Source organism: Cololabis saira, chromosome 22 (assembly GCF_033807715.1).
Source record: "Cololabis saira isolate AMF1-May2022 chromosome 22, fColSai1.1, whole genome shotgun sequence".
In the NCBI taxonomy this organism is placed as follows: domain Eukaryota; kingdom Metazoa; phylum Chordata; class Actinopteri; order Beloniformes; family Belonidae; genus Cololabis; species Cololabis saira.
In genome coordinates, this window is record NC_084608.1 from 35,609,418 (window position 1) to 35,636,255 (window position 26,838).

Here is a 26,838-nt window from a genome sequence, read left to right on the forward strand (position 1 = left end):
CTGGGTGTCTGGGAAAGAACAAAATGTCTAGCCTGAAGATACCTAAAGAAATGTGATTTTGGAAGGCTGAATTTACTACTTAACTGCTCAAAAGATGCCACGGTGCCATCTATGAACATATCTCTAAAACGAATCATACCCCTCCTGTGCCATTCCTGGAAGGTGGGGTCCTCAAGGGATGGTTTGAAAAAGTGATTTGATGCAATGGGGCTAAGAAGAGAGAAGCTGTGAAAGCCAAAAAACTTCCTAAATTGGGCCCAAATTCTAAGGGAATGTTTAACCACTGGGTTTTTGATTGATTTAAGTGAAGGAAGTGGAAGTGAGGAGCCGAGTAGGGCAGGAATTGACAGGTCATCAGTTGGATGTAACTCCATCGCCACCCAGTCAGGGCGGTCAGCGCCGTCGCAGTAGAAGGACCAGAATGCAAGGCAGCGCAGGTTAGCAGCCCAATAATAATAACGAAAGTTTGGGAGGGCCAGACCACCTGCAGACTTTATTTTTTGAAGGTGAGTCTTGTTCAAACGTGGCCGTTTACCCCGCCATAGGTATGAAGATATAACTGAGTCAAGGGACTGAAAAAAAGAACCAGGAATAAAGAGTGGTAAGGTCTGGAAAAGGTACAAACATTTAGGTAAAATGGTCATTTTAACTGAATTGATGCGACCCACGAGAGACATTGACAGGGGTGACCATTGTGTAAGGATTTGTTTGGTCTCATTTAACAATGAGATAAGATTCTCTTGGAGCAGGTCTTTGTGTTTCCTCGTCACAGATATGCCTAAATAGGAGAATTTGTCATTTACGATTTTAAAGGGAAAATTGGAAAGGTCTAAAGCATGCGATTCGAGATTGGTAGGGAAAAGCTCACTTTTGCTGAGATTCAGTTTATAGCCTGAGAGTTTCCCAAACTGACTGAGAAGTGACAGCGCAGGGGGTAATGAGGCCAGAGGGTGAGAGATGAAAAGCAAGAGGTCATCGGCATAAAGCGAGACCTTATGTTCCCTGCCACCTCTCCAGATACCGGACACATCCTCACAAGATCGGAGCGCTGTGGCAAGCGGCTCGATAGCCATGTCAAAAAGCATGGGACTAAGGGGGCACCCCTGACGGGTTCCACGATGCAGATTAAATGGTTTTGACCGTTGAGAGTTAGTACGAATTGAGGCTGTTGGGTACAAATAGAGAAGTTTAATCCACAGAGCAAAGTTCGGACCAAAACCAAACCTGTCCAGCACAGCAAAGAGATAATCTCATTCGACGCGGTCGAATGCTTTCTCCGCATCCAGAGAGACAACGCATTCAGGGATAGCCTCAGAGGCAGAGTAGATAATATTGAACAGTCGCCTTGTGTTGAAGTAAGACTGCCTACCTTTAATGAAGCCAGTTTGGTCTTCAGATATAATTGTGGGGAGGGCATTCTCCAGCCTATGGGCTAGGACTTTAGCTAAGACTTTAGCATCTGTGTTTAAGAGGGAGATGGGCCTGTAGGAGGCGCATTCAGTAGGATCCTTCCCTTTTTTAGCTATGAGGGTGATACAGGCCTCTGAAAAAGAAGGAGGGAGGGAACCGTGGCTGAAGGATTCTGAAAGAACTGTAGATAGCAATGGGGAAAGCAGAGTAGAAAATTTCTTTAGAAATTCCGCCGGGAAGCCATCAGGGCCAGGACATTTCAAATCAAATCAAATCAAATCAAACTTTATTTATATAGCACTTTTCATACAAATAATGAAACACAAAGTGCTTAACAGAAAAAAAAACAAGAAAAGCAAATAAACATAAAACTTATTAATGCTACCCCCCCCCCCCCCCCCCCCCCCCCTCCCCCTCCCCGCAGACAAAAGCACACTACAATTCGCCTAAATTACACACACAGACACGCACGCAGACACATGGTGTAGACATGGCTAGGCACATTTACCCTACTGCAGTGAAGAAATGGCTCGAGTTATCTCCATCAGGGATATCGGTTCTTCTAATGTCTTCCTTAGATCTGGTGAAAGACTGGGAATACTAAGACTATTTAAAAAGTCCGCAATCTCATCTCGATCAGTCTGAGATTCCGAGGTGTATAGCTGGGTATAAAAGTCCCTGAATGCTTCATTTATGAGTAAGTGATCTGTAGTTACATGGCCATTTGGTAATCGAATCTTAGAAATATTTTGTTTAGCCTTAGAGCCTTTAAGGTGGTTGGCTAATAATTTGTCAGATTTGTCTCCATAAACATAAAACCTGGTTTTACTTTTCAGAAGTGACTGTTCAATTGGGTGAGTGGTAAGCAGGTCAAATTTAGTTTTAAGTTCTAGCCGCTTTTTGTAAAGATCTGGGGATTTAGTCCGAGAATATTCTTCATCGACCTCTTTGATTTGGCGGGCAAGGTCTGATCGCTCCCTATAAGATTTTTGCCTCACCCTAGCAGTGTAGGATATAATCTGTCCCCGGAGATAAGCCTTGAGGGAATCCCAGACAGTTAGACTAGACATTCCTGGAGTCATATTCGTGGATAGGAAAAAGGCTATTTCCGTTTCCATTGATTTAACAAAATTTCTGTCCGACAGCAGAGTTGAATTGAATCGCCACTGTCTGTCTCTCTGAGGTAGGTCAGGAAGGGACATGGTTAGGACCACAGGAGCGTGGTCGGAAATGACAATGCTCTGATAAGCACAGGAATGAACCAGGGGAATCAGTTGATTATCAATAAAAAAATAATCAATCCTCGAGTATGTGTGGTGCACTTGTGAGAAAAAGGAGTATTCTCTGTCACATGGATGTAAAGAACGCCACACATCACAAACACCGTAGTCAGAAAGGAACGCCTGAATAAGACGGGCTGACTTACTTGCTGTGCCGGGGTTGGTAGAGGATCGGTCTAGGACTGGGTCGAGCCAGCAATTAAAATCACCACCCAGTATGAGAGAATATGTATTAAGGTCAGGGAGCAGTGAAAACAGTCGTTCAAAAAAGACTGCATCATCTGAATTAGGGGCATAAACGTTCACAAGTACGACCAATGTATTGAATAATTTCCCAGAAACGATCACGTAGCGACCAAACTTGTCAGAAATCACATTGTGCTGCTCAAATGAAACATCCTGACTGATCAGAACTGAAACTCCTCGGGCCTTAGCTTGAAAGGAGGAGTGAAATCCCTGCCCTGACCACCTCGGGAACAGGCGGCTATTATCAGAACTGCGAATATGAGTTTCTTGTAGAAAGGCTATTTCTGTTTTAAGATGTTTTAGATGTGAGAAGACCCTTTTCCTTTTAACAGGGTGATTCAGACCCTTAACATTCCAGCTCACCAGCTTCAAGTATCTATTCATAATATCTAAGAAGAAAAATTAGGAGGTGAGCACAATGACCTAGGCAAAAAAAAAGAAAACGGAAAGGAGGTTGAATGTGACCCACATTAAGTAATGAGTTGAAAAGAGTTAATGCAAAGTTTCTGGCAGTGACATATCCCCCCGACCCACCCACCCCAACTAAGACAGCTGCTATAGAAAAATAAAAAAAAAGCAGCAAGCTCTTCAAAACAAACAAAGTGCAATAACGCATCTTCCTGTCCTACACACTAATAGCTTTTGCTCCCGTATCATGGGTATATACATATTAGCACCTTAAAACGTGTAGATATAAATAAAAAAAAAGAAATACCCTCTCAAATCTTGACCTGGAAGTCCCGATATGAGCCCAGAAATATTTGTACAAAAATATAAAATATAAAACCTCCGACTTAAGCAGCGTAAAAGTAAGGTTAACAGCTTACAATTATTACAAAACGTATAGATAAATCGGAAAAGCTTTTATTTTTTCGTTTTTTTTTTCTCTCCCTCTCCACCACCGAAAAGATTTCAGGCAAAAAAAAAGACTGAAAAACAGTTGTCGCGGGGGTACTCACCCTCCCCTCAGGAATAATATAATGACTCACGTAAAAAAAAAGAGAGAGAAAAAAAGTCAGTCAGTGAGCGCCAGTGAACCACACCGGGCTGCAGGCGGAGCCGTGACAGCCTCCAACAGTCCCGTTACGGCGGGTTTGAAGATTTGCTGTGACTCGTGATGAATTTGCGCGCCTCATCCACGGAGCCGATCCACTTCCTGGCCCCCCCGGACAGCGTGAGCCGGAGCCGGGCGGGGAAGAGCAGAGCCGGCCTCAGACCCAGCTGGTAGAGCTCCGACATGACTCCGCTGTATTCCGCTCGTTGGCTGGCAACGTCGGGGCTGTAATCCTCCACGATCCGGATCGGGTGGCCGTGATATTCCAGCCTCCCTCTCCGCCGCGCTTCCCTCACGAGGATATCCTTAGTCTGGAACCGGTGCAGGCGGAGGATGACCGGACGAGGTCTCTGTCCCGGGGCCGGCTTGGCGGCGAGGGAGCGGTGCGCTCTGTCTATTTCTGGCGGTGACGGCAGCGTATCATTCCCGAACACCTCACACAGCAGCTTGGAGAAGAAAGCCGTAGGAGACCCGCTCTCGGTCGACTCCGGTAAACCCAGGATACGGATGTTCTGTCTCCTGCTACGGCTTTCCAAATCTACGACCTTAGCCTTCAGCCGAGCATTATCATCCCGTAGAGTCGAGCAGATGCCTTTAAGGTCCGTAACTCGCTGGCTGAGGTCTTCTGTGGCGAGTTCAAGGGACGAAACACGTTGGCCATGGTCCTCGACCGCGAGCCGCGTTTGGTCGAGTTTGGAGTCGAGCTGACTGAAAGTATTTTTGAACTCGGCGGCCAGGGCAGCTCGGTGTTCCTCCAGCAACGTGGTAATGGCCGCCAGGGTTAAGACAGCGCCAGCATCGTCCTTTTTGCCCGACTTGCCGCTTTTCGAAGCCATCTCGGAGGTAAGTGGGCTCGTTCGAGACAAAAAAAAAAGAAAAACAACAACAGGGAATCCTTTTTAAAGGAAAAAGTTTGAAAGTTTGAGGGCTTGGTGGTTTAAAAAGTTTGGCACTCACGGGAGCACTCACGAAACACGTCTACTCCATCTGCTCACCAACCGGAAGCCCCCACTCTGTGGATGTTTGATTTAGTTTTATTAAGTATATCTAGTGTTTCAATGTTTTTTATCTTTCACTTTTTTAGCAGTAGGTCAGCGGAGAGACCAATCAGAGGAACAGGAACTCTGGTTAACAGCAGGTGACGCAGGTCTCTCTCTCTCTCTGTGTTCGTGACTCTGCCCCGCGGTAAGGAACATTTAGGGGTTTTTAGCATTGTTTTATTTTATTTCTAGAGGTTTTATGGTTAAGGGTAGCGTAGGGGTGCATGAATATGCACCCTGAGGTATTTGTATTTTAATGATTTTAATTGTGGGTCTCTCTGTTTGTAGGACTGAAACTTTCACTGTTTTAAAATATTGAGGTATGTAAAAGATGATTTAAACCTCACAACATGTCCTACAAACAACATTTTAACAGAGTTTTCTTTTACTTCTAGGCATAGCACTGACTGCTGTTTATTTTAGTTTAGTATTTTATGTTTTAGTTGTATTGGTTTTAACATTCTGTCTGTGTTCTAGTGTTGCTGCTGGCGGTGTCGTCTGTTCACCGTGTGGTCGAAGCCCTGGGAGTTCTTAGTGTGGTGTTTTCATTTGATGTTCATTTAACCCCCGGTGATTTGATGATTTAACCCCCGGTGATTTAACCCCCCGGTGATTTAACCCCCGGTGATTTAAACAGGAAAGTCGTCAATTTGAGGCAAAACAAACACTTTATTTCATACAGTTTATCATTTATTTACATCAGAGGAAGTTCAGAAGCTCTGGAGGCCCGAGCCTTCATCATCATCATCATCATCATCATCATCATCTTCATCATCATCACCATCATCACCATCATCACCTTCATCACAGTAAGTATCTAACAGAACAACATCTCCAGTTTCCGTCAGTCGTCCTGATCAGGTAGCCTGATGGCTACCTGATGATGGGGAAGTGACATCACTTCCTGTCAGACGGTGGTGACATCACTTCCTGTCAGATGGCGGTGACATCACTTCCTGTCAGACGGTGTTGTTCTTCATCAGCGCCTGCTCCCTGAACAGCTGCTTGAAGTGGAAGACGTGATCGTCACAGTGTTCCCCTGGAACACACAATAAATACACAATAAATACACACACGTGTTCGTCACAGTACAATACACACAATAAATCTATCTATCTATCTCTATATATATATCTCTCTATATATATATATATATATATATATATATATATATATATATCTCTATCTATAGTATAATACAAGCCTTTCACAGATTCTAGCTAAAACCCCTGAAAGAGAACGGTTTTGCACAGTTTCTTTCTTGTGCTACCACTCTGGTATTTGAGTGACTTTTGCAATGTGGTGCAGCCTAATTTTGAGAAACCGCCCCCTGACCTTTGACCCCTCACCTGGGGTGAAGGCGGGGCTCCCCCCCCCCCCCTGACCTTTGACCCCTCACCTGGGGTGAAGTCGGGGCTCCCCCCCCTGACCTTTGACCCCTCACCTGGGGTGAAGGCGGGGCTCCCCCTGACCTTTGACCCCTCACCTGGGGTGAAGGCGGGGCTCCCCCTGACCTTTGACCCCTCACCTGGGGTGAAGGCGGGGCTCCCCCCTGACCTTTGACCTCTCACCTGGGGTGAAGGCGGGGCTCCCCCTGACCTTTGACCCCTCACCTGGGGTGAAGGCGGGGCTCCCCCTGACCTTTGACCTCTCACCTGGGGTGAAGGCGGGGCTCCCCCCTGACCTTTGACCTCTCACCTGGGGTGAAGGCGGGGCTCCCCCTGACCTTTGACCTCTCACCTGGGGTGAAGGCGGGGCCCCCCCCCTGACCTTTGACCTCTCACCTGGGGTGAAGGCGGGGCTCCCCCCCCTGACCTTTGACCCCTCACCTGGGGTGAAGGCGGGGCTCCCCCTGACCTTTGACCCCTCACCTGGGGTGAAGGCGGGGCTCCCCCTGACCTTTGACCCCTCACCTGGGGTGAAGGCGGGGCTCCCCCCTGACCTTTGACCCTCACCTGGGGTGAAGGCGGGGCTCCCCCTGACCTTTGACCCCTCACCTGGGGTGAAGGCGGGGCTCCCCCTGACCTTTGACCTCTCACCTGGGGTGAAGGCGGGGCTCCCCCTGACCTTTGACCTCTCACCTGGGGTGAAGGCGGGGCTCCCCCCCTGACCTTTGACCTCTCACCTGGGGTGAAGGCGGGGCTCCCCCTGACCTTTGACCCCTCACCTGGGGTGAAGGCGGGGCTCCCCCCTGACCTTTGACCCTCACCTGGGGTGAAGGCGGGGCTCCCCCTGACCTTTGACCTCTCACCTGGGGTGAAGGCGGGGCTCCCCCTGACCTTTGACCCTCGCCTGGGGTGAAGGCGGGGCTCCCCCTGACCTTTGACCCTCACCTGGGGTGAAGGCGGGGCTCCCCCCCCTGACCTTTGACCCCTCACCTGGGGTGAAGGCGGGGCTCCCCCTGACCTTTGACCCCTCACCTGGGGGGAAGGCGGGGCTCCCCCCCCTGACCTTTGACCCCTCACCTGGGGTGAAGGCGGGGCTCCCCCTGACCTTTGACCCCTCACCTGGGGTGAAGGCGGGGCTCCCCCTGACCTTTGACCCCTCACCTGGGGTGAAGGCGGGGCTCCCCCTGACCTTTGACCCCTCACCTGGGGTGAAGGCGGGGCTCCCCCCCCTGACCTTTGACCCCTCACCTGGGGTGAAGGCGGGGCTCCCCCTGACCTTTGACCCCTCACCTGGGGTGAAGGCGGGGCTCCCCCTGACCTTTGACCCCTCACCTGGGGTGAAGGCGGGGCTCCCCCCCCCTGACCTTTGACCTCTCACCTGGGGTGAAGGCGGGGCTCCCCCTGACCTTTGACCTCTCACCTGGGGTGAAGGCGGGGCTCCCCCTGACCTTTGACCCCTCACCTGGGGTGAAGGCGGGGCTCCCCCTGACCTTTGACCCCTCACCTGGGGTGAAGGCGGGGCTCCCCCCCCTGACCTTTGACCCCTCACCTGGGGTGAAGGCGGGGCTCCCCCTGACCTTTGACCCCTCACCTGGGGTGAAGGCGGGGCTCCCCCTGACCTTTGACCTCTCACCTGGGGTGAAGGCGGGGCTCCCCCTGACCTTTGACCCTCACCTGGGGTGAAGGCGGGGCTCCCCCTGACCTTTGACCCTCACCTGGGGTGAAGGCGGGGCTCCCCCTGACCTTTGACCTCTCACCTGGGGTGAAGGCGGGGCCCCCCCCCTGACCTTTGACCCCTCACCTGGGGTGAAGGCGGGGCTCCCCCTGACCTTTGACCTCTCACCTGGGGTGAAGGCGGGGCTCCCCCCCCTGACCTTTGACCCCTCACCTGGGGTGAAGGCGGGGCTCCCCCCCCCTGACCTTTGACCCCTCACCTGGGGTGAAGGCGGGGCTCCCCCCCCCTGACCTTTGACCTCTCACCTGGGGTGAAGGCGGGGCTCCCCCTGACCTTTGACCCCTCACCTGGGGTGAAGGCGGGGCTCCCCCTGACCTTTGACCCTCACCTGGGGTGAAGGCGGGGCTCCCCCGGAGCCGCTGGTTCCTCTGCTGGAAGGATCTGAAGATGGTGTAGAACAACATCTGGTCCCCCGTCTGCCGGGCCGCGTCCAGGAACTTCCGGGCCGAGACGTTGTCGTGGCCGCCTGGGGAGACCGGGACCAGAACCAGTTAGAACCAGAACCAGTTAGAACCAGAACCAGTTAGAACCAGAACCAGTTAGGACCAGTTAGAACCAGAACCAGGACCAGTTAGACCCGGTTAAATCAGGGGTCGGCAACCCAAAATTTTTTAGATCCATATTGTACGGTGTCCACTAGGGCTGCAACGATTCGTCGACGTTGTCGACAAAAATCCATAATCAAAATTGTCGACAGTGAATCGGGTGTGTGACTATTTGTATAGAAATGATCTGTTTGAAGTCTTTCAGTCAGGGTTCAGAATGCATCATAGCACAGAGACAGCACTTGTTCGAGTCACGAATGACCTCCTTATGGCCTCAGATAAGGGATTAGTTTCCATACTGGTTCTACTGGACCTCAGTGCTGCTTTTGACACTATAGATCATGGCATTTTACTGCACAGGTTAGAGCATGTTGTTGGGATTAAAGGGACAGCTCTATGTTGGTTTAAATCATACCTATCTGACAGGTTCCAGTTTGTTCATGTACATGAGGTTTCTTCAGAACAGTCAAGGGTCTGTTATGGTGTTCCGCAGGGTTCAGTGCTAGGGCCAATCTTGTTCAGTTTATACATGCAGCCGTTGGGAAGTATAATCCAGAATCACGGCATACACTTTCATTGTTATGCTGATGATACGCAGCTCTACTTGTCTATGAAGCCGGATGAAACAGAACCGTTAGTTAAACTTCAGGCATGTCTTAGGGACATCAAGGACTGGATGTCCAGAAATTTCCTGCTTCTAAATTCAGATAAAACAGAGGTTATCATTCTTGGTCCAGAGCATCTTAGGATGGGACTAGATGGTGTTGCGATGGCTTCCAGTGCAACTGTGAGAAACCTTGGTGTTATTTTCGATCAGGATTTGTCGTTTAAACCATATGTTAATCAGGTTTGTAAAATAGCCTTTTTCCATCTCCGTAATATTGCAAAGATTAGGAAAATCCTCTCGCAGAGTGATGCAGAAAAACTAGTTCATGCGTTTGTATCTTCTAGACTAGATTACTGTAATGTGTTGTTAGCAGGATGTCCAAGTAATTTGCTGAATAGGCTCCAGCTGATCCAAAATGCAGCAGCACGAGTACTGACAGGAATTAGCAGGAGAGACCACGTCTCTCCAGTGTTAGCGTCGCTCCATTGGTTACCCGTAAAATTCAGAATCCAATTTAAAATTTTATTACTTGCGTATAAAGCCCAAAACGGCTTAGCTCCGCATTATTTGCAAGACCTGATAGTGCCTTATGTTCCTGGCCGAGCTCTCCGCTCCCAGGGTGCAGGTTTACTCGTAGTTCCTAGAGTATCTATATGTAGATTTGGAGGGCGGGCGTTCTGCTATCAGGCACCACTACTATGGAACCAACTTCCAATCTGGGTTAAGGAGGCTGACACCACCTCCACCTTTAAAACTAAACTTAAAACCTTTCTGTTTAGTAAAGCCTATAGTTAGTGTTTAGTAAACCTCTAGCTGGTGTTGGTAAATCTCTAGGTAGTGTAAACTCTAGTGTGTTAGAGTCAGTAGTTACAGCTATAGAACAAGACTATAATAGTTAGTGTTTAGTAAAGCCTATAGTTAGTGTTTAGTAAACCTCTAGCTGGTGTTGGTAAATCTCTAGGTAGTGTAAACTTTAGTGTGTCAGAGTCGCTCCTGTAGTTTCTTGTGCTGGCCCCCCCCCCCTTCTCCTCCCTTTTCTCTCTTTTGTCCATGTTGCAGCATCCTTTGCCGGACACCGGAACCTGCAGGTGGTCGTGGGTGGCTTGTAGCTTGCATTACGGAGCACAAGTCTTTTCCTGACCCTGCACCCCAACCTGGGACTTGCTGATTGGGCCGGAGCTTCGGGAGCTGCGTGCCGGCCTGCGGTCCCCACCCCTGGTCATCCCGTTGCTGGCCCCCCCTTCTCCTCCCTTTTCTCTCTTTTGTCCTGCAGGTGGTCGTGGGTGGCTGTAGCTTGCATTACGGAGCACAAGTCTTTTCCTGACCCTGCACCCCAACCTGGGACTTGCTGATTGGGCCGGAGCTTCGGGAGCTGCGTGCCGGCCTGCGGTCCCCACCCCCGGTCATCCTGTTGCTGCTTCCACCTGCCTGCTGTGCTGTTGCCGTCCCTGACCCACCAGTCTGGCCCTCGGCAGGAGGGTCCCCCCTTATGATCCAGGTCCTGGTCCAGGTTTCTTCCCTCCTAAAGGGGAGTTTTTCCTTGCCACTGTTTGGCTTAAGGTTTTTCTCCCACTAGGGGAGTTTTTACCTGCCATTGTTTATGTAATAACTGCTCGGGGGTCATGTTCATGTTCTGGATCTCTGGAAAGCGTCTAGAGACAACTCTGTTGTATTAGACGCTATATAAATAAAATTGAATTGAATTAAAAAAAAAATTGAATGAATCCATTGTGGACAATTGTCTCCAGACGTGTTTTTTTAATGGAGTGAGACGTCTCACTTCAATACAATCTCTGCTGAGAGTCACGCATGCACGACTGCGTCTGAGCGCAGCTGCAGGTAATACAACTTTGATAAAAAATAAAATAAAAAGTTTGGGACGGACAAAGTATTAAATTAAGTCAGATATTTGGAGAAACTGCATTTAGTGTCTGTGGAGCATCTTGGAAGAGAGACGGACGGGACCGCAGTCGCTCAGAAACATTCTCTCCCTCCACAGCAATGGAATGGCCAAGCCATTCATTTGTTAAATTCATTAGTTTCATTCTAAACTTTGTTTATTTTACGTTATTTATTAGTATTATTTGAGCCACTCATAGCTACTCTCGTTGCTAAAACCTCAATCACATAATTGATGCAGCGCAAAAGGAGAAAAAAGGCTTGTGCGCTGATGACAGTGATGGATTTGCATCTAACTTTCAGTCAGGTTCCTATGAACTGTCAATTATCCATCAAACTCCACAATGATCATGTTAACATTAAATCAGATAGATATGTCTGGACTTTTCTCTTGCGGGACGGGAGAAGACACTAAAAAAAAGCATCTTTATTATTGTGCGCCGTGCGGGCATGAATTCATGAGTTTTGCGGGAGGGGCGGGAGTGGAACACATCTTGCGGGCGGTAATGGTCAGAAATGCAGCGGGAGCAGGATGAAGAAAACAGTCCCTGTACTGTTCTCTCTACGTGTTATGCTCTTGCGTGAACGTAGATTAAACAGCCAGCCAAACTCCTTATTCAGAAGCCAGGATGTGAGCGTCTTGCTCCTTTAATTTTCTTGTTACACATAAGTCAGCATTTCTGACTGCACTGAATTCGGTGTAAAACTATAAAAGAAAGACACAAAAAATGTCTTAATAACAGCATAACAGCCATAAAATATCAGTGTCTGTGTTTTAACTGCTTATTATTAACTCGACAGGTATTAGCTCAACAGCTAAAAAGTTAGCAGGTAAGTAAACACTACTGTAACACAAGCAGAACATATTCAACTGTTCCTTTCTACACAAAATGCTTTCGAAATATATTAACACATCTTATCACACCTGTAAACTATGTGTAACACTTACAACCATTGCTTTCTGAAGGATAACTGCATCATTGCGGCCGTGAGACAATGTAAACAAACAAGTTTTCTCCGTTTTTCTCACCGTACTACCTACTTCCGGTTCGGGAGATTTTCAAAATAAAGGCGCCGGAAATACATGTTAATGTAGAAAAACAGATAAACATCTCAACATCGTTTTTAGCGACTTTCAAACATATTAAAATACATTCAGGGCAGAACAGTCCCGCTATAGCAGGATGAGGCTCTAGTACCATCTTTCTTGTGTTTATTATCATTTGCCACATAATTAATGCAACCTCATACTAAATTTAAAAAAAAAAATACTAATTATCCGATTAGTCGACTAATCGTGTCAATAGTCGGTGACTAGTCGACTATTAAAATAGTCGTTAGTTGCAGCCCTAGTGTCCAAGACCCGCCATTGCTAAAAATAAAAGTAACAGAAACAACAGAAACAGAAACAAACGCTGCTGCAAATTAAAGAAACGCTTAGCAAATAAAATAAACGCTGCAAACAAATAGAAACGCAGCTGCAAATAAAAAACGCTGAAAATATAAAGAAACCCCGCTTCAAATAAAATAAAAAAGCCACAACGGAAGTGAATTACCTGGGGCTGTTTTTGCCGACGCACCGGTGTTTTGACGGGAGAGGTGTTGTTTTTTTTGTTGCTTTTATCATTAATAATAATGCCAAGAATAATCTAAAGCGTGGGTAACAATAGTTATTTGTATGAATGTGAAGTTGAAGCGTGTGTGGTGTTCAGGGAATTCTCCTCTCACGTAAAAAACACTGGTGCATCAGCAAAAATAGTCCCCGGTAATTCACTTCCGTTGTGGCTTTTTTATTTGCGTTGTTTTATTTTCAGCGGCGTTTCTTTTTATTTCAGCGTTTCTTTAATTTGCAGCGGCGTTTGTTTCTGTTTGCAGCGTTACTTTTATTTTTAGCAATGGCGGGTCTCGGCCTCTGTAATATTGGACCAAAAACACAAAAAACGAATATGTCTGGAGCTGCAAAAAATGAAAAGTGTTCTGTTGTGGCGGACACAATAACGGACCTCGCACCCATCAGGACTGTATGGAAGGGGGCGTGGTCACAAGCATTTATTTGGTTGCTTAGCAACGTGTTAGTTTACAGTTGTCAACCGTCAGTTCTTTTGGTCAGTTGGATTCTGCTGTCACGGAATAAAGACGTGTTTTACCAACCTCTGGAGTCGAGCCTCATCCTGCCACAGTACCTTATTTTCATATTATATTACTGTATAATTGTCATGGGACATTCAATCTACACACTTTATTCTCAGGTTTACATACTATATTATATTTATGATAGAGCTTACATCTGGTATTAAACAGGTTATTTTTGTAAAAATGATATATATTTATTTATACAAATTAGTGTATAGTATAAAAAGTAAATACAGACATATATTTATGTTTAGTTGTGGAAAGGGGGTGGGATTAAATACATTTATACTTCCTCCCACTCCTTTTCCAACATGTAACTGAAATATGTGTTTTGATGTGTTTTTTTTCTTTATGTGGTGGAATGTCCACCTGTATTTGTTTTCTTATCTTTTCTTCTTCTTTTTTTATACATGTTGAAATAAATAAAAAGGAACAAACATACAGTATCCAATCTACTGTTCCCTTTATCAACCTCGTTTCAATTACAAATGTATTTGTATGGAATGTAGATTTACCATGTTTGTTTTAGAATGAACCTTTGACACAAATAAAAGAATTAAGAAAAAAACCCAAACCTGCTGTGAGAAGCAACACAAAACCACAGTTTCACGGTTAAAGGAGTCTCTTTTTTCTCTTTTTTAAGGGTTTTCCTCGAGGTGACAGTTCCGGTTATAGTTTAATAAAGTTATAGTATAATATAGTTTATTTTTATAGTATATATTTATGTAATAAACCGAATTATATAGTGTTTTTTCAATAAAGGATTGCAAAAGTTCGCCCTCTAGCGGTTATACAAGGTAACTGCAGTCAGTGTAAAGTTAGAAGGTTTAAATGACAAAAGTACTTCCTGTTATTCCTTTCAAAATAAATCCACAATAAACAGTTAAAAAGTCAAAACGAGTTTCTTTCCAGGAGAAATTAGTGCAAAAACAATCTTCATCTGTCTTCTGTCATTAATTAATGTAATTACAGTCGGTAATTTATGAATAGTTCTGTAATTGAAATGAATTACAGACGAAAATGTCGTTAAGTGGAAGAAAACGGTAGTTTCTAGTGTCACCACCAGAGGGCGGTCTGTTCTCATCATCGCAACAACAGTCATCAAACTTTCTGCAGAAGAATAAAAAAAAAAACTACGGATTTACTTTATTTTTTAGCACTTTAAACAAAAACAGCGGACCAAAGTGCAAAACTGCAATAAAAGACAATATTGACAAGACACAAGACATGAAACATAAAACAGATCATGAAACCTAAAATAGAGAAGAATCGAGGACCGGACATGTTTAACATACCGGCTGTAATTTAAATTACTTTGGATTATATTTAAAATCTTTAAAACTAATAACTGAAACAAAAGCACAAAAAATGTATGAAGTGTTAAGACATTTTCCCACTGATTTAGAAGACTGATATCCTTACTTACCCCTTGTATGATGGACTTTGCTGTATTATTTTACTTAAATGTCATGTATTTAATTTATTTATTATTGTTTGTACCTTATTTTCATATTATATTACTGTATAATTGTCATGGGACATTCAATCTACACACTTTATTCTCAGGTTTACATACTATATTATATTTATGATAGAGCTTACATCTGGTATTAAACAGGTTATTTTTGTAAAAATGATATATATTTATTTATACAAATTAGTGTATAGTATAAAAAGTAAATACAGACATATCATTTATGTTTAGTTGTGGAAAGGGGGTGGGATTAAATACATTTATACTTCCTCCCACTCCTTTTCCAACATGTAACTGAAATATGTGTTTTGATGTGTTTTTTTTCTTTATGTGGTGGAATGTCCACCTGTATTTGTTTTCTTATCTTTTCTTCTTCTTTTTTTATACATGTTGAAATAAATAAAAAGGAACAAACATACAGTATCCAATCTACTGTTCCCTTTATCAACCTCGTTTCAATTACAAATGTATTTGTATGGAATGTAGATTTACCATGTTTGTTTTAGAATGAACCTTTGACACAAATAAAAGAATTAAGAAAAAAACCCAAACCTGCTGTGAGAAGCAACACAAAACCACAGTTTCACGGTTAAAGGAGTCTCTTTTTTCTCTTTTTAAGGGTTTTCCTCGAGGTGACAGTTCCGGTTATAGTTTAATAAAGTTATAGTATAATATAGTTTATTTTTATAGTATATATTATGTAATAAACCGAGTTCTATGGTGTTTTTTCAATAAAGGATTGCAACATTTCGCCCTCTAGCGGTTATACAAGGAAACTGCAGTCAGTGTAAAGTTAGAAGGTTTAAATGACAATAGTACTTCCTGTTATTCCTTTCAAAATAAATCCACAATAAACAGTTAAAAAGGCAAAACTAGTCTGTTTCGAGGATAAATTAGTGCAAAAACAATCTTCATCCGTCTTCTGTCATTAATTAATGTTATTACAGTCGGTAATTTATGAATAGTTCTGTAATTAAAATGAATTGCAGACGATAATGTCGTTAAATGGAACAAAACTGTAGTTTCTAGTGTCACCACCAGAGGGCGGTCGTAACACCGTAACACCAGTCATGAAACTGTAGAAAAATAAAGAAAAGCTACAAATGTTTTTTATTTTGTTGTATTCCATTTTATTTGTGTTGTTATTAATACTGCTGCCTCAGTAAAGTTGTAGATTGTATAACTGTATAAACTTTATACAAAATAGTGTTAAAAGCTATGTACTTACTTCATTTTTTAGCACTTTAAACAAAAACAGCGGACCAAAGTGCAAAACTGCAATAAAAGACAATATCGACAAGACACAAGATATGAAACATAAAACAGATCATGAAACCTAAAATAGAGAAGAATCGAGGACGGACATGTTTAACATACCGGCTGTGATTTAAATTAATGTGGATTATATTTAAAATATTTAAAACTAATAACTGAAACAAAAGCACAAAAAATGTATGAAGTGTTAAGACATTTTCCCACTGATTTAGAAGACTGATATCCTTACTTACCCCTTGTATGATGGACTTTGCTGTATTATTGTACTTAAATGTCATGTATTTAATCGATTTATTATTGTTTGTACCTTATTTTCATATTATATTACTGTATAATTGTCATGGGACATTCAATCTCTACACACTTTATTCTCAGGTTTACATACTATATTATATTTATGATAGAGCTTACATCTGGTATTAAACAGGTTATTTTTGTAAAAATGATATATATTTATTTATACAAATTAGTGTATAGTATAAAAAGTAAATACAGACATATATTTATGTTTAGTTGTGGAAAGGGGGTGGGATTAAATACATTTATACTTCCTCCCACTCCTTTTCCAACATGTAACTGAAATATGTGTTTTGATGTGTTTTTTTTCTTTATGTGGTGGAATGTCCACCTGTATTTGTTTTCTTATCTTTTCTTCTTCTTTTTTTATACATGTTGAAATAAATAAAAAGGAACAAACATACAGTATCCAATCTACTGTTCCCTTTATCAACCTCGTTTCAATTACAAATGTATTTGTATGGAATGTAGATTTACCATGTTTGTTTTAGAATGAACCTTTGACACAAATCAAAGAATTAAGAAAAAAACCCAAACCTGCTGTGAGAAGCAACACAAAACCACAGTTTCACGGTTAAAGGAGTCTCTTTTTTCTCTTTTTTAAGGGTTTTCCTCGAGGTGACAGTTCCGGTTATAGTATAATAAAGTTATAGTATAATATAGTTTATTTTTATAGTATATATTTATGTAATAAACCGAATTATATAGTGTTTTTTCAATAAAGGATTGCAAAAGTTCGCCCTCTAGCGGTTATACAAGGTAACTGCAGTCAGTGTAAAGTTAGAAGGTTTAAATGACAAAAGTACTTCCTGTTATTCCTTTCAAAATAAATCCACAATAAACAGTTAAAAAGTCAAAACGAGTTTCTTTCCAGGAGAAATTAGTGCAAAAACAATCTTCATCTGTCTTCTGTCATTAATTAATGTAATTACAGTCGGTAATTTATGAATAGTTCTGTAATTGAAATGAATTACAGACGAAAATGTCGTTAAGTGGAAGAAAACGGTAGTTTCTAGTGTCACCACCAGAGGGCGGTCTGTTCTCATCATCGCAACAACAGTCATCAAACTTTCTGCAGAAGAATAAAAAAAAAAACTACGGATTTACTTTATTTTTTAGCACTTTAAACAAAAACAGCGGACCAAAGTGCAAAACTGCAATAAAAGACAATATTGACAAGACACAAGACATGAAACATAAAACAGATCATGAAACCTAAAATAGAGAAGAATCGAGGACCGGACATGTTTAACATACCGGCTGTAATTTAAATTACTTTGGATTATATTTAAAATCTTTAAAACTACTAACTGAAACAAAAGCACAAAAAATGTATGAAGTGTTAAGACATTTTCCCACTGATTTAGAAGACTGATATCCTTACTTACCCCTTGTATGATGGACTTTGCTGTATTATTTTACTTAAATGTCATGTATTTAATTTATTTATTATTGTTTGTACCTTATTTTCATATTATATTACTGTATAATTGTCATGGGACATTCAATCTACACACTTTATTCTCAGGTTTACATACTATATTATATTTATGATAGAGCTTACATCTGGTATTAAACAGGTTATTTTTGTAAAAATGATATATATTTATTTATACAAATTAGTGTATAGTATAAAAAGTAAATACAGACATATCATTTATGTTTAGTTGTGGAAAGGGGGTGGGATTAAATACATTTATACTTCCTCCCACTCCTTTTCCAACATGTAACTGAAATATGTGTTTTGATGTGTTTTTTTTCTTTATGTGGTGGAATGTCCACCTGTATTTGTTTTCTTATCTTTTCTTCTTCTTTTTTTATACATGTTGAAATAAATAAAAAGGAACAAACATACAGTGTCCAATCTACTGTTCCCTTTATCAACCTCGTTTCAATTACAAATGTATTTGTATGGAATGTAGATTTACCATGTTTGTTTTAGAATGAACCTTTGACACAAATAAAAGAATTAAGAAAAAAACCCAAACCTGCTGTGAGAAGCAACACAAAACCACAGTTTCACGGTTAAAGGAGTCTCTTTTTTCTCTTTTTTAAGGGTTTTCCTCGAGGTGACAGTTCCGGTTATAGTATAATAAAGTTATAGTATAATATAGTTTATTTTTATAGTATATATTATGTAATAAACCGAGTTCTATGGTGTTTTTTCAATAAAGGATTGCAACAGTTCGCCCTCTAGCGGTTATACAAGGTAACTGCAGTCAGTGTAAAGTTAGAAGGTTTAAATGACAATAGTACTTCCTGTTATTCCTTTCAAAATAAATCCACAATAAACAGTTAAAAAGGCAAAACTAGTCTGTTTCGAGGATAAATTAGTGCAAAAACAATCTTCATCCGTCTTCTGTCATTAATTAATGTAATTACAGTCGGTAATTTATGAATAGTTCTGTAATTAAAATTACAGACGATAATGTCGTTAAATGGAACAAAACTGTAGTTTCTAGTGTCACCACCAGAGGGCGGTCGTAACACCGTAACACCAGTCATGAAACTGTAGAAAAATAAAGAAAAGCTACAAATGATTTTTATTTTGTTGTATTTCATTTTATTTGTGTTGTTATTAATACTGCTGCCTCAGTAAAGTTGTAGATTGTATAACTGTATAAACCTTGTACAAAATAGTGTTAAAAGCTATATATTTACTTTATTTTTTAGCACTTTAAACAAAAACAGCGGACCAAAGTGCAAAACTGCAATAAAAGACAATATTGACAAGACACAAGATATGAAACATAAAACAGATCATGAAACCTAAAATAGAGAAGAATCGAGGACCGGACATGTTTAACATACCGGCTGTGATTTAAATTAATTTGGATTATATTTAAAATCTTTAAAACTAATAACTGAAACAAAAGCACAAAAAATGTATGAAGTGTTAAGACATTTTCCCACTGATTTAGAAGACTGATATCCTTACTTACCCCTTGTATGATGGACTTTGCTGTATTATTTTACTTAAATGTCATGTATTTAATTTATTTATTATTGTTTGTACCTTATTTTCATATTATATTACTGTATAATTGTCATGGGACATTCAATCTCTACACACTTTATTCTCAGGTTTACATACTATATTATATTTATGATAGAGCTTACATCTGGTATTAAACAGGTTATTTTTGTAAAAATGATATATATTTATTTATACAAATTAGTGTATAGTATAAAAAGTAAATACAGACATATAATGTATGTTTAGTTGTGGAAAGGGGGTGGGATTAAATACATTTATACTTCCTCCCACTCCTTTTCCAACATGTAACTGAAATATGTGTTTTGATGTGTTTTTTTTCTTTATGTGGTGGAATGTCCACCTGTATTTGTTTTCTTATCTTTTCTTATTTATTTTTTTATACATGTTGTACTGTTACACCCAGTGTGACTCTTGTCATATACTGGGATTCACAGCCAGCCAAACTCTTCATGAGACTATGACCTCCAAGGAACAGGCAAAGTTGTGGTCGGACAGGTTTAATGTCACAAATTGTGAAACTGAAACACAAAGTACAGAAAAATACAAGTTAATGGCTGATACAAAACGATGTCAGTTAATAACGGACATGGCGGATCTAGTATTCATAGATCTAGGCAGAGCAGCGTCCGCGAACGGATCCGACCGTTATATTAACACATAACTAAATAAAAGTGTCAAACAGAACAGTTTACACTTGCACTCTAACAATGACAAATGTACTCACTTATATTGCCACTTCGAGGGTTAAAACAATCAGCTGGAGAAAAGTGCGCATCTGAACGCTGTCTGTGCGTTTCTCTTATTGTGGAGGAGAAGAAAACACTTCCGGTTACCTCGCTTCACGTAACTTAACCATTGCTCTATAATATTAACGAACTTAATGGACTCTGGGAAAATCCCGAAACAGATAAATAAAATAATAATAAATAAGCAAACTATGCCCTCTAGAGGCCTGAAAATGCTACTGCAAACGCAAGTTATAACAGTTCCAATACACATGTTGAAATAAATAAAAACGAACATACTGTAGCGATCAGGATGTATCAGAAGGATGAGGAAGCGTAAACCAGTTTAACAGATTTATTATCTGTCACAGAAATTGGTTACTGATGGCCGTAACCACGCCAAAACAACAAAAACGCTGCTGAGTTACTCAATCAGCTGTTCAACTCCGCTCAACAGCTGTTCAACTGACGCGCCTCCTAACGGGCGCCGCTCAGCCGCTCTACGCATGCGCACACTCACACTCACACTCACAACTCCCGTGCTTACCCCGCCCCTACCTGTTCTCTACCCACAGGCTTAACATTAAACAGAACATCTGAACATGACAACATTACTAACATAACTGAACATTACTGCAGGGTCGCTACATTACCCCCCCCTTACTAAGTCCCTCGCCCCGAGGGGTGGCATAAAAAGTCTCTGAGGTGGCCCGGGGCTCTTCTCATTCTCTGAGGCCGCCTTGGGGTGAACTCACGCGGCTGCACCTGCAGTCTGGGAACATCCTGCCTAAGAGCAGGGGGTGAGTTTGTGGGTGGGGGAGAGTGTGGGGAATCAGAGGGGGACACAGTCACTGAATCCGGGGGTGTGACTGCCTGGTTTCTCTGAGAAGGTGTAGGGGGGTTGAGGCGCTGATGTGGGCGTGCATCACCTCTGTATGGGGCCAGCCTGTCTCTGTGGAGGACCACCCGTCTCCCTCTAGGTGGCAGCTGGACCCTGTAGACCAGGGGTTCCCAACCTTTTTTGTGCCAAGGACCAGCAGAAGTATAAATAAAAAGCTCAGGGACCGGTTGACAATTTATGTCAATTTTAATAAACATTTTAGAAAAAAACAATGCATTTTAAAATGCAGGCTATCATCAGCGACGTTAGCTGATGTTGTGGCCTTTAAAACTTGCTTCTGCAAATCTAACGTTTTTTCCTTCCACTGGTTTGTCTTTGAGAGAAGGATGTTTTGTATTTAAGTGTCTTTGAAGCTTGGATGGCTTCTTTTGCTTCGTTGGCGAGCGTTTCTCCACATAAAATACATAGTGGGTTTGGCGCCTCCAAATCGCCCGTTGCAACCAATCCGTATTTTATATACATAATGTCGTACTTGCGATTAAAGCTTTTGCTTTTCTTTATGGTCGGATTTTCCACTTGTTCATCATCACTATTTCTTTTACTCGAACAACCAGTAAAGAAACGGCTCATGGAGGTTTGCTGAGGTCCGCTCATCTCTGCAGCAGACTGAACCTAACCTGCATACAGCACCTGTGCATGGCGCTGTTCAGTCCGGTCAGGTACCAGAACTTATTGTCCGCCAAGCCATGACAGGGCTGCCATTAAAAGAAACACATTTCGACAAGTTTTGGATGAAATTATATGACAAAAAAATGCAAAAATTGTTTTCTTAAATTTAGTATGAGGTTGCTTTAATTATGTGGCAAATGATAATAAACACGAGAAAGATGGGTTCTTCAATAAAAAATAGATATTTTATTCAACTTTGCTGCTGTCATTCATGCAGGGAGACACCTAAAACATGCTGGATAGGTCTCTCCAGGACCGGAGTTGGAGACCCCTGTATTATGCTCTTATTTATTCATGTAATAATATACAGGTGGAGGTCGGAAAATTTGAATATATTGCAAAACTTCATTCGTAGTAAATTCAACTTAAGGTGAAACAAATATTATTTCCCACGACATGCAAAGTGAGATATTTCAAGCCTTTATTTGTTATAATTTTGATGATTAGCCTATGGCTCAGAGTTTATGAAAACCCCAAATAAAAAATCTCAAAAAGTTAGAATATATTATGAAATCATTAAACAATTCAATCATCAAAATTATAATAAATAAATGATTAACATATATTGCTTTGCCTGTAATGAGACTATGTAATAACATGTATTACGCGGTCTGATAACCATCTCCCGAAAAATATTTAATTCTCTGCGCATTAATTCTGCACCTTCATCAATTGTGTCTTCATCAAAAGGACATGCCATGTTCGTGACAATGGACTTCTAATATTTATACTGACTCTGTTTTTAATGACAGCTGGCAGAACTTCGCCAAAACTCGCCTTCTGACTGAATGAATGAGGAAATCAAATGTGCGTGCGGCTCTGAAAGAGGCGGAGACGCAGAAAAACTCCAGGTTCATTGAGATAAACCTGGTCCCGACCAGGTTAGATTCAGAGCGTCTGTTACTACGGTAACTGACCGAGAGCTTAAGTTACCTCTCTTTGTGAAACGGGCTAGAGTTACTCCTCTTTCTCTGGTTTGAGTTACCTCCCTTTGTGAAACGGAAAACTCAGAGTTTCCCTCATTTCAGGGTTAACAGACTCCGAGTTTTCACTAAACCTGCTTTGTGAAACGGACCCCTGCTCATATCATTGATCAGCATCTGCAGTATTGATCAGTGAGCGCAGTCGTCTGGTGCGGGGAGACGCAAAAAAGAAAGCTGCGCTGACACGCGGCTCTGGGCAGAGATTGTATGAGGTGAAGTGAAGTGAGATGCCTCACTCCATTGGGAAAAAACCGTCTGGTGACAATTGCCGACAATTTTGATTATCGCTTTTTGTCGACAACGTCGTTGCAGCCCTAATTATGATCGGAACACAAGCCATTCCACGGCCCGGTAGTAACGGCTCTACGGACCGGTACCGGTCCGGGGACCGGGGGTTGGGAATCACGGCTGTAGACCACCTCTCCCAGCTTCTCCAATACCTCACAGGGGCCCACCCAGTGACAGTCCAACTTAGGGCACCGGCCCTTCTTTCTTCTTGGACTATACACCCACACCAGGTCCCTGACCTTGAAGTCCCCCCCTCTAGCTCTTGTATCGTAATTTCTTTTCTGTCTCATGCCAGCCTTCTGTAACTGGTCACGGGCAAAAGCATGTGCTGACTCCATCCTATCTTGGAGCCTCCTGGCGTATTCCGGTCCCGGTGGGACTGTCGGTGTGTCTGGGGGTCTGCCAAGAGCCATTTCTGCTGGTGTCCTTAGCTCTCGCCCCAACATGAGCAGGGCTGGTGTGCATGAGGTGGAATCCTGCACAGCCGATCTGTAGGCCCATAGGACGAGAGGGAGGTGCATGTCCCAATCACGCTGATGCTCCGCGGTGAGGATAGCGAGTTGTTTTGCCAGAGTCCTGTTGAAACGTTCAACCAGTCCATCACTCTGCGGATGGAGAGGAGTAGTCCGTGTCTTTTGCATGCCCAGCCGGTCACACATAGCAGTGAACACTCTAGACTCAAAGTTTCTACCTTGGTCACTGTGGATGACCTCAGCCGCTCCGAATCTGGCAAACATGCCCTCCACCAGAGCATCTACCACGGTCACCGCCTCCTGGTCGGGTATAGCATATGCCTCTGGCCATTTTGTAAAATAGTCCATAGCGGCCAGGACATAACGGTTCCCCTTTTCTGTACGTGGGAACGGGCCCATTATGTCCACTGCCACCCTCTCCATCGGGGCACCCACTGCCAGCTGTTGAAGTTGGGCACGTGACTGATCAGTGGGACCTTTGTGCGCTGTACAAAGGTCACAGCGACGGCAAAAGTCCTCAACATCCCTCCTGAGCTGGCCCCAGTAGAAACTCTGGCGGAGTCGACGCAGGGTTTTGGAGACACCAAAGTGTCCTGCTCCCGTGGTTCCATGAGAGGCTCTAAGCACTGATTCCCTCAGAGCTCTGGGGACCACCACCTGCCACCTCTCCTCCCCTGTAGCAGTCTCTTTCCAGGCTCTCTGAAGCACTCCATCCATCAGCCGGAGAGCCTCAAACTTTGAAAACAGTCCTTTGGTGGCAGGCGAGCACCCAGCGACCTCATTCCACAGTGGCTTTTGTCCTGACTCCACCCACCTCAGCACCGGGTGTAGATCAGCATCCTGTTCCTGCTGCGCTCTCCAGTCAGTTGGGTCGATAACCTGCGTCCCTCTGCAGACCGGCCCGGCCCCATGGTGTGTGTGATCTTGCTCCTCCCCTGCCCGGAGCTCTTTCTCCCGATCCTCTCTCTTTTCGCAGTACCGGCAGCCGCTGGGAGCACAGGGGCGCCGGGACATGGCGTCAGCATTGGTATGGCGAGCCCCAGCCCTGTACTCCACTGTGAAGACGTATGGCGCCAGCTCCTCCAACCAGCGCGCAATCTGCCCCTCAGGCTCCTTGAAAGACATCAACCACTGGAGGGCTGCGTGGTCAGTCCGCACCGTGAAGGGCAGGCCGCACAAGTAATACCTGAAGTGGCTGATTGCTCTCACGATTGCAAGCAACTCTCTGCGTGTCACACAATAGCGCCGTTCCGCCTTGTTGAAGGTTTTGCTGAAGTACGCCACCACTTTCTCCCCCTCTGACCCCACCTGACTCAACACCGCCCCCATCCCAACATCACTGGCATCTGTGTCCAGGACAAACGGTAGGTTGAGGTCTGGGGGGGTGAGGATGGGAGACTCCGTCAAGGCCTTCTTCAAAGAGCTGAAGGCCAGCTCGCACTCAAGAGTCCAGGCAAAATCACAGTCTTTCCGTTGCAGGCAGAACAGGGGTGCGGCTATACAAGAGAAGCCACGCACGAACCGCCTGTAATAAGACGCAAGTCCAAGGAAACTCTTCAGCTCCCGTAGATTAGTGGGGGCTGGCCAGTCCTTTACTGCCCGCACCTTGTCCTCCAAGGTGCTGATGCCTTCTCCTCCGACTCTGTGTCCCAAGAACTCCAACTCTCTCCTCATGAAGCAGCACTTGTCGGGGTGGAGCTTCAGCCCCGCTGCTGCTATCCTCTGTAGAACCTGTCGCAGAGCTCCTAAGGCCGCTTGGAAGGAGCTCCCGTGGACCAGGATATCGTCCAGGTAGACCAGGCACTTCTGTCGGGGGACGTCGGCCAGCACTTTTTCCATTAGCCGTTCAAACGTGGCCGGGGCGTTGCACAGGCCGAAGCAGAGAACTCGAAACTGCCACAGCCCCCGTCCAGTGCAAAAAGCTGTCTTTGGTCTAGCTTCAGGACTGAGGGGCACCTGCCAATACCCGCTGCGCAGGTCTAGGGAGGAGAACCAGGACGAGCCGGACACTAAGTCCAGACACTCGTCGATGCGGGGCAGCGGGTATGAGTCTTTCTTGGTCACACTATTCAGCGGTCTGTAGTCCACGCAGAATCTCATCTTTGGACTCCTTTTCTTATTGACCATCACAACCCCCGAGGCCCAGGGGCTGTCAGAGGGTTCAATGATGCCGGTTGACAACATCTCATCAATAGCACTGTCTGCTGCTGTCTGATGGGCCAGGGGGAGGCGGCGGGGGCGTGTTTTGATGGGCCGTGCATCGCCTGTGTCAATTTCGTGCTGCACCAAGTGTGTCAGGCCCACCTCCTCTTCTGTCAAAGCAAAAATGTCCTTAAACTCCCACAATACCTGCCACAGCTCCTCCTGCTGCTCAGGTTCCAAGCTATCACAGCTGCGTTTCCACACCTCCCTCACTGCTGCCAGTCTGTCCACTCCCAGAGCTGTGGGTTGTTGAGTGGGGGTGAGACTGGGGGCGGGGCTGGGGGTAGCATTGGTGTTGGGGGGCATTGCTGCAGGAGGGGGGATTTGGAGCGGGGGGTGTGTTTCAGCCACTCTCGAGGTTGGTGGGTGTGGTGACGTGGCTAGCGTGGGGTGCACCATTTCAACTGTGGGACCCCCTGGAAAGGCCAGTGTGTTCTTCCCCAGATCTAGCACACAGCGAGCAGCCCTCAGGAAGTCCAGTCCTAATATACAGGGGTCCTGTACTTCTGCAACCCACACCTTAAAAGACACTGACAGCCCCCCCACCCGTATAGCCACAACCCCTTTCCCAAGCATGGGGGCTAACCCACCAGTCACTGTTCGCAGCTTCACAAGAGTGGGTGTCAACTGTGTCCCTGCTGGAACCACGTCCGGTCTCATTAATGTAGCTGTGGAGCCGGTGTCGACAAGGGCCGTACATGGAGCCCCTGCCAGGGTGACTGGAACATGGCAGAAATCCCCCATGTGAGTCCAACCAACCACCCTCACAGACTCAGCGATGTCATCTGCTTCTGGGGGGAGTGGAGCCCCGCTCCCCCGTCCGTGCGGCTGGGCTCCGTCCAATGAAATCAAGGCAGGGTGGGACACCGGGGTGGGGTCTGTGTCGTCCCATTTACACAGACCCGGGGGCGTTTCCCTGAATATCAGCACGCCTGGGGCACCTCACGCTTATATGGCCAGCCTGGCCACACAGCCAACACACAAGGGGGCCCCGGCGAGGGCGGGTGCCGCTCTGTGGTGATTGTAGAGACACAGCACGGATCAGTTCAGTCAACTCGGCCGCCCATGCTGGTTTCTCTTGTCCTGGGTCTCCCTGCATCGCCGTCCTCACAACAGGGTTGCTCTCCGGGTGGCCGCCCTCTACTGCTCCTCCAACGACCTCTCTCTCCAACGCCAGCTCCAGTGCTTCCTGCAGAGAGCTGGGGTGTGCCAGTTG

The 26,838-nt window shown here is 44.4% G+C and overlaps 2 protein-coding genes and 1 long non-coding RNA gene across 20 annotated transcripts in view; 1 reads left to right on the forward strand and 2 right to left on the reverse strand.

Moving 5' to 3' along the window:
* Positions 1 to 26,838, reverse strand: part of LOC133423113 (NACHT, LRR and PYD domains-containing protein 14-like) — a 485,953-nt gene that overhangs the window by 141,931 nt on the left and 317,184 nt on the right. The gene's annotated exons all lie outside the window — the stretch shown is intronic.
* LOC133423111 (NACHT, LRR and PYD domains-containing protein 14-like) overlaps positions 1 to 26,838 on the forward strand; it is a 285,843-nt gene that overhangs the window by 37,324 nt on the left and 221,681 nt on the right. The window lies entirely within an intron of this gene.
* On the reverse strand, positions 5,006 to 12,250 carry LOC133423160 (uncharacterized). The gene is made up of 3 exons (XR_009770803.1): positions 12,154 to 12,250; positions 8,482 to 8,619; positions 5,006 to 6,069 (listed from the first exon to the last, which is right to left on the reverse strand). It is a non-coding gene; the product is annotated as an uncharacterized LOC133423160 (long non-coding RNA).